This window comes from Doryrhamphus excisus, chromosome 3 (assembly GCF_030265055.1).
Source record: "Doryrhamphus excisus isolate RoL2022-K1 chromosome 3, RoL_Dexc_1.0, whole genome shotgun sequence".
In the NCBI taxonomy this organism is placed as follows: domain Eukaryota; kingdom Metazoa; phylum Chordata; class Actinopteri; order Syngnathiformes; family Syngnathidae; genus Doryrhamphus; species Doryrhamphus excisus.
Window position 1 is genome coordinate 906,298 of NC_080468.1, and position 7,735 is coordinate 914,032.

At 46.0% G+C, this 7,735-nt stretch overlaps 1 pseudogene; it reads left to right on the forward strand.

The window, feature by feature from the left end:
* Positions 1–4,837: 4,837 nt before the first annotated feature.
* On the forward strand, positions 4,838–5,010 carry LOC131126969 (U2 spliceosomal RNA; annotated as a pseudogene).
* Positions 5,011–7,735: the final 2,725 nt, after the last annotated feature.

The following is a 7,735-nucleotide window of genomic DNA, read 5'->3' on the forward strand; positions in this document are numbered from 1 at the left end:
ACGTTGAAAAACTGACTGACAATGTGGCTAAAACCGTTATTGTTAGAATGTTTAATGAGACAGTGACCGCAGATGACATTTGCTTTTGGCTGGGAAGATATTGCACGGTTAAAGGCCAGGCTATGAAGGTGAGAGATGAAGATGGCATCTGGAACTGCGCCTGGAGGGTCCCCATCCAGCAATGGCAGGACCCTCAGGGCTTCCAGGGTCTGAAACATCTCCAATCAATGATAGTTCTGGGAGAAAACCGAGGCTACATACACTACCAGGGTCAGCCCAAGCTCTGCCGCAAGTGTGGCGAGCACGGGCACCTGGCAGAGGCATGTCAGCAGACTGTGTGTCGGAAATGTAGAGAAATTGGACATACTTTTGAACAATGTACCAATGGCAGAAAGTGCAACCTCTGTGGAGACTCAAACCATATTTTCAGAGACTGCCCGAAATCCTTTGCCAACAAGCTAAAGGCTGGAAAAGAAAAGAGAAATGGAGAGGAAAATGCTGGGGCCAATATGGCTGTTGAGACCAAAAATAATTCAAATCTCCCGCCAAAACCTGTGATTGGAGGAGAAACAGGTGAGGCGGGACAGAGGGAGGGGCTCACAGAGGCCCCAGAAACCATGACTCAGAGTGGTCTGCTGGCAAGTGAAGGGTGCAGAGTCTGAAGAGGAAGCCATCCCACCCAGTGGCCAGCAAGCAAAAAGACTCGCTTCACAGCTGTCCGACTCCTCTCTTTTATCAGAGAAGCGGGGAAGGCCTGAGGCTCTCTCTGACAGTTCTTCACTGGAGGAGCCTCAAGTCTTCCCCTCGGGCTCCCCGAATGAATTGTCCTTTTTAAATATTGTTTTGCAGTCAACCCCTCGTGAGAAGCGAACTTTTAATGGCAGACTCCAGGAACGACCGACACCCAGACGTCGGCTGGGAAGGGAGGCTCTCCCCCTCCAACCCTCACCCACTGGAGTGAAGGAGGAGCCTCACTCACAAGAAATCTCATAGTCACAGTATACATTTTATAGCAATTATTTAACTTTTAGGCCCTTTTAAGTCTTATTTTTTTTATTTAAAAATCATACTTATGACTCTCACCTTCTCTACCATCAATGTGAGAAGTGTGAAGTCGAAAGTTAGAGCTCAAAGTGTTTTATCCTTCCTTCAAACTTTTAAGTCAGATGTGTTTTTATTACAAGAATGTGGTTTGCCCTTTTTAACAAACTACAAGCAGTGGGAGGAAATGTGGCCACAAACATCCTTATGGAGTGGGTCAAATGAAAATAAAAATGATGGCGTGGCCATTTTAATTAAAAACCCACATGTCACGGTAAAGGGGAGCACTGTGGTGAGGGAAGGGCGAGCACTATTAACACATTTGACTTTTATGGGACAGGATTTTAACCTCTTAAATATTTATGGTTCTAACGACAAAAATGAAAGGTATGATTTTTTATAAAACTTGCAGTCCCACATGCTAGGCCGGGTACCTTTTATAGTGGGAGGGGATTTTAATTGTATTTTAAGTAGGAAAGACAGAAAGGGGGTGGGGGAAGATTTTAAAGTAGATAAAACATCAGTTTTATTACAGGACATAAGTAGGGATTTTAACTTACACGATTGTTATAAAGCCATGCATCCCAGAGAGGAGGGCTTCACCTGGTTCAGTGGTGACAGCACAGGAGCCTCTCGCATAGATTATATATTCACACGGGACTGGGCCCCTACTGATGCTAGATTGACCCCTGTCTTCTTCTCTGACCAGCTGGTTCTCACCTGCACTCTTTCACTCCCGTCTGGTGCAGCGGTGGGAAGAGGTCTGTGGAAACTGAACTGCTCCCTGCTGGAAGATCAAGATTTGGTCAACCAGTACAGGGAGCGGTTCAGGGACTGGCAGACCCTTCAAGACTTGCATGAGTCACGAGCACAGTGGTGGGAAATGGTGAAGGCAAGGACCCGGAACTTTTTTAAAAAAGCAGGGCGAGAAAAATGTAATAAAGAAAAAAGATGCATGCTGGGACTGCAAAAACGTTTACAACGTTATTTTAACTTAACACAAAAAGGGCTGAATTTTAATGAAGAAATCAGGTAAAAAATGAAATGGCTGCCTTAGCGGAAATTAAAAGTAAAGGGGTGCTTCTAAGGAGTAAGGAAAAAGAAATTGAAGAAGGAGAAAAATGTACCTGGTACTTCTTTAAAAAGATTATGAGCAAAGCAGGAGGTATTTTTAAATTAAAAAAACAAAGACGGGTACATGGTGGAGACAAAAAATGAGATAAATGAAACAGTAGAATTCTTCTACCAAGAACTATATGAAATCAAAAATATAAACCCAGAGGTCATCTCAAGAGCACTTGATTTTATGGAAAAAACAGTGGATGAAAACATAGTTTTAACACAGGATTTTAGTCACAAAGAGTTAAATAAATGTATCAGGGCTTTTAAGAAAGGGAAGTCCCCCGGGGAGGATGGACTTCCCTTGGAATTTTATTTAACTTTTTGGGACATTTTAGCACCAGACTTACTCACTGTTTTTAATGAATTTGACCAAAGTAGCCGACTACCTGACAGTTTTAGAGTAGGGATAGTGACACTCCTTTACAAAACTAAAGACAAGACCGACTTGAAAAACTGGAGACCGATCACCCTTTTAAACTGTGACTGTAAACTTTTTAGCAAACTTTTAGCCACACGTATGACCATGGTTTTAGACGACTTGATCAACCCGGATCAAACCTGTGCCATCCCTGGGCGGAAGATCACAGACAGCCACATGCTGATCCGTGACACCATCTGTCATGCGAGAGACAGAAATATTCGGCTAGTAGTACTAAATTTAGACTTTGAGAAAGCCTTTGATCGGGTCTCGCACCAGTACCTTTTTAGGGTACTGCAAAAAGTGGGTTTTCCAGAAAGGTTCGTAGCGTGGGTGGGACTGCTGTACCAGGATATTACCAGCAAATTTGTGGTTAACGGGAATCTGACCAAAGCAGTTAAAATCAACTGTGGCGTCCGTCAGGGATGTCCGTTATCTGCCCTCCTGTATATTTTATGTATAGAACCTCTGGCACAGACTTTGAGAAGGGACAAATGGATCAACGGGGTGACTATTCCGGGGTGACTGACGACAAAATGCATTTTATACATGGACGATTTTAACATTTTATGCACAAATATTTCATCAGTTAACAGAACACTGGACCTGACTGACTGGTTTGGACGGGCCTCTGGGTCCAAACTCAATAGGGATAAGACCCAAGCCCAATTTTACGGACCCTGGACGGCAACAGAGAAAATAGGACTTCCCCTGACTGTGACACAGACTGACCAAAAAATACTGGGAATTAAATTTGGCAAGGACGGGGGAGGGGAAACCAACTGGGGAGACGTGGTAGGGAAAGTGAGACAAAGACTGGGCTTTTGGGGACTAAGACAACTGACTTTAGAGGGAAAGGTTTTAATCATAAAAGCTGTGATTTTACCTTTGCTTTTACTGATCAGCTCTGTTTTTATCCCCAAAAGACATGTGCTTTTAGAACTAGATCGAGCCATTTTTTATTTCCTTTGGGGCTCCAAGTGGGAGAGAGTGAGAAGAGATACTCTCAAAAAGGCAAAAGAAAAAGGTGGAAAAGCAATACCAGATCTGAAACTGTTTTTAAGCGCAAGATATATAGCATTGCACTTAGAAAATGCAGTGGGCTCATCCAGTACTCCCAAGACCAAAGCCTTGGTACGATACTGGATGGGCTCCTACTTAAGAAAACTAAAAATGATTCCAACAGATCTAACGATACCTGTGGCTTTTAACTTACCACCAGCATATATATTTATAAGGACTTTTTTAAAACATTTTAATTTGGAAAGACAAACATTAGACATTTTAAAAAATCATCGCTCTGTCATTTCTGTTGTGCAGGAGCGGGACCCAGTGAGTCCAGTGCGCGGGCTTGCATTCGGCGAGCCCACATCGGTTTGGCGCAATGTGAACCATCCTGCTCTCCCAATCAGACTTCGGGACCTGTCATGGATGGTGGCCCACGAGATCCTCCCAGTCAGGTCTGTTATGCACTCCCGAGGAATGTCAGCGAACCCACCTTGCCTCCGACCGGGTTGTGGCGCACCGGAGTCGGTGAGGCACCTCCTCTGGGAGTGCAGTGCTGCCGTAGACCTGTGGGCGACAGCCGGCGACCTAAATTTCCCGGACTTGCCAGCAAGGGAGGTCCTAAAAGAACAGCTTGTGCTCTACGGGGTGAGCCACCAGAAGTCAACCTACAAAGACTTCGGAAAGCAGTGGCTCGCCCTCGCCGCCATCAAAGACGCCATCTGGACCTCCCGCAACTTGCTGGTAAGGAGGCACAGACAGATGCCCCCCGTGGCTGTGATCCGAATGGCTGCAGCAACCCTCGCAGCTGCAAGCGGCAGGCCAAGGACACAGCCACAAAGAAGAATCGTCTGTGCCCACCCGGAGGTGGCACCTGGAGCTTCACGGAAAAGGTCTCGGCAGCGGCAGCCTGACTCTCCGAGAGAAGAAGGAGGAGACCGAGAAGAAGGATAAGGGTCTGAGGGTACCCTGACAGTGTCCTGGAGATTAGCTGTCTGGGAGAGTGGGATGTAGAGACTATTGATAAGGACTCACTGCGCTCCTGTACAACAGAAGACTTCTTTTTTATGATATTTTAAAATGTTTTGTACAGATTTTACACATGTTACTGCCCACAGCACTAGTTTTAAACAAACACAAAAGTTAATTGAACACTTTTAGATTAAATGTGGTGTGTATTTTACCTTTTTTTTTAAAGGGCAGTTTTCAAAAATAATGAAATGTGGTGAAATTTTGTATTAGTGACAATAAACAGTTTCAAAAAAAAAAAATCTGTTCTTATCAGTTTAATATCTGATACGTCCCCCAACAGGGGACTAAATATTAAATTGCTTTTTGGAACAGGGAGCTGCGATTGGGGCTTGCGCCATCCGCTCCACGCATCGACCTGGTATTGCAGCGCTTCCAGGAAAGGTGCACTTCTCCTTCTTGTGTAAACAGCAAAAGCAGACTCTGGCAGGGTCCATCTTGTGGATGGTGCTGAAAGAAATGCACTGAACGTGCTCACGTTTGGTGCCCCCTGAGCAGTAATTCTGCAGAGGAAATGGCTCGTGGTAGCGGGGCACTGTGTCTGCGCACTCCGTGGACCCCACTTCCCTCGCAGCAGCCGGTCTCCAGAGGGTGTCAGCCACAGGCGGTCAGAGCCTGTAAATTGTGCGTCTGCCCCCTCGGTGAGTGAGTGACCCGGTATTTTCTGCTCTCTTGTTTGCGCTTCTGACAGCTTCTGGCTCGGGTTCCAGTGGGCGAAGGGACTCAAAGTGCAGGAGCTGGCCTGTGCGGGTAGGTTTACCATGAACCACAATGTTGTGGCTTCCATCTTGGGTGTCGCTGCTTGCCTTCCTTGGACATAAAGATCCGAAGCAGTTGCCTCTGCGGCTGGGAAGGCCGCTGAAAGCGACAACAGCAATTTGAGCCGCTTCCGCTTGAGTTGGACGGTTGTTTCTGACGGCCACCTCGTCCACTGTGGCCAGTGGTTCCGGTGTGCTGGTAAAGTGGAGGCGCTTGGCCGACGCCCCTTTCTCTGCCTGGTTGCCGTTTTTCATTGAGGTTTCCTGACTGAGAGCAGATCGGCCTCTCGGCTGGTTGGTTGGTTGGTTGGAAGTGCCAAAATGCGCTTCGGAGGCCTTCTCCGAGCGAGTGGAGTACTTTTTTGGACGTGGCACACATGTGCCATATATTGAGAATTTTTTTACCACAAAGCCTATAGGGTGCTTGAAATACATTATCACAGCGAGAGAAACACATTTTCTCATTTTACAACAATGGTTGTGTGTGCCAAGCAATAAAGCACATCACACTAAATGTGTTCCATAAGTGCCAAAACCCTAACACTAACCCTTAACCTAACCCTAACCCTAACCCTTAACCTAACCCTAACCCTAACCCTAACCCTTCTTCTCTGAGCGAGTGGAGTGCTTTTTTGGACGTGGCACACGTGCCATATATGGAGAAATTTTTTACCACAAAGCCTATAGGGTGCTTGAAATACATTATCACAGCGAGAGAAACACATTTTCTCATTTTAGCTGTAACTCCACAGCAATGCTTCTCAGCCACCTGAAACTGTTGCACATAGAACGGGTTGCGAAGCTGCGTCAGGCACACTTGGAATGAGCCTCCTGGCACCTTCCGCTGGCTCACAATGACACGCCGTATCATGCTTTGCTCACAATGTGTTTGAGAGCGAATAAAGTGCATTTTCGAACAATGGTTGTGTGTGACAAGCAATAAAGCACATCACACTAAATGTGTTCCATAAGTGCCAAAACGAGCTTCGGAGGCCTTCTCTGAGCGAGTGGAGTGCTTTTTTGGACGTGGCACACATGTGCCATATATGGAGAATTTTTTTACCACAAAGCCTATAGGGTGCTTGAAATACATTATCACAGCGAGAGAAACACATTTTCTCATTTTACAACAATGGTTGCGTGTGCCAAGCAATAAAGCACATCACACTAAATGTGTTCCATAAGTGCCAAAACCCTAACACTAACCCTAACCCTTAACCTAACCCTAACCCTAACCCTAACCCTAACCCTAACCCTAATCCTAACCCTAACCCTCAACCTAACCCTAACCCTTCTTCTCTGAGCGAGTGGAGTGCTTTTTTGGACGTGGCACACATGTGCCATGTATGGAGAAATTTTTTACCACAAAGCCTATAGGGTGCTTGAAATACATTATCACAGCGAGAGAAGCACATTTTCTCATTTGAGCTGTAACTCCACAGCAGTGCTTCTCAGCCACCTGAAACTGTTGCATATAGAACAGGATGCGAAGCTGCCTCAGGCACACTTGGAATGAGCCTCCTGGCACCTTCCGCTGGCTCACAATGACACGCCGTATCATGCTTTGCTCACAATGTGTTTGAGAGCGAATAAAGTGCATTTTCGAACAATGGTTGTTTGTGACAAGCAATAAAGCACATCACACTAAATGTGTTCCATAAGTGCCAAAACGCGCTTCGGAGGCCTTCTCTGAGCGAGTGGAGTGCTTTTTTGGACGTGGCACACATGAATAAAGTGCATTTTCGAACAATGGTTGTGGGTGCCAATCAAAAAAGCACATCACACTAAATGTGTTCCATAAGTGCCAAAACCCTAACCCTTAACCTAACCCTAACCCTTAACCCTTAACCCTTAACCCTTAACCCTTAACCCTTAACCCTAACTCTAACCCTTAACCTAACCCTAACCCTAATAACCCTAACCCTTAACCTAACCCTAACTCTAACCCTAACCCTAACCCTAACCCTAACCCTAGCCCTAGCCCTAGCCCTAGCACTAGCCCTAGCCTTAACCCTAACCCTAACCCTAACCCTAACTCTAACCCTAACCCTAACCCTTCTCTGAGCGAGTTAGGGTTAGGGTTAGGGTTAGGGTTATTGCCAAGCAATAAAGCACATCACACTAAATGTGTTCCATAAGTGCCAAAACCCTAACCCTTGACCTAACCCTTGACCTAACCCTATCCCTAACCCTAACCCTTAACCTAACCCTAACCATAACCCTTAACCTAACCCTAACCCTAACTCTAACCCTCACCCTAACCCTAACCCTAACCCTAACCCTAACCCTAGCCCTAGCCCTGGCACTAGCCCTAGCCCTAGTCTTAACCCTAACCCTAACCCTAACTCTAACCCTAACCTTA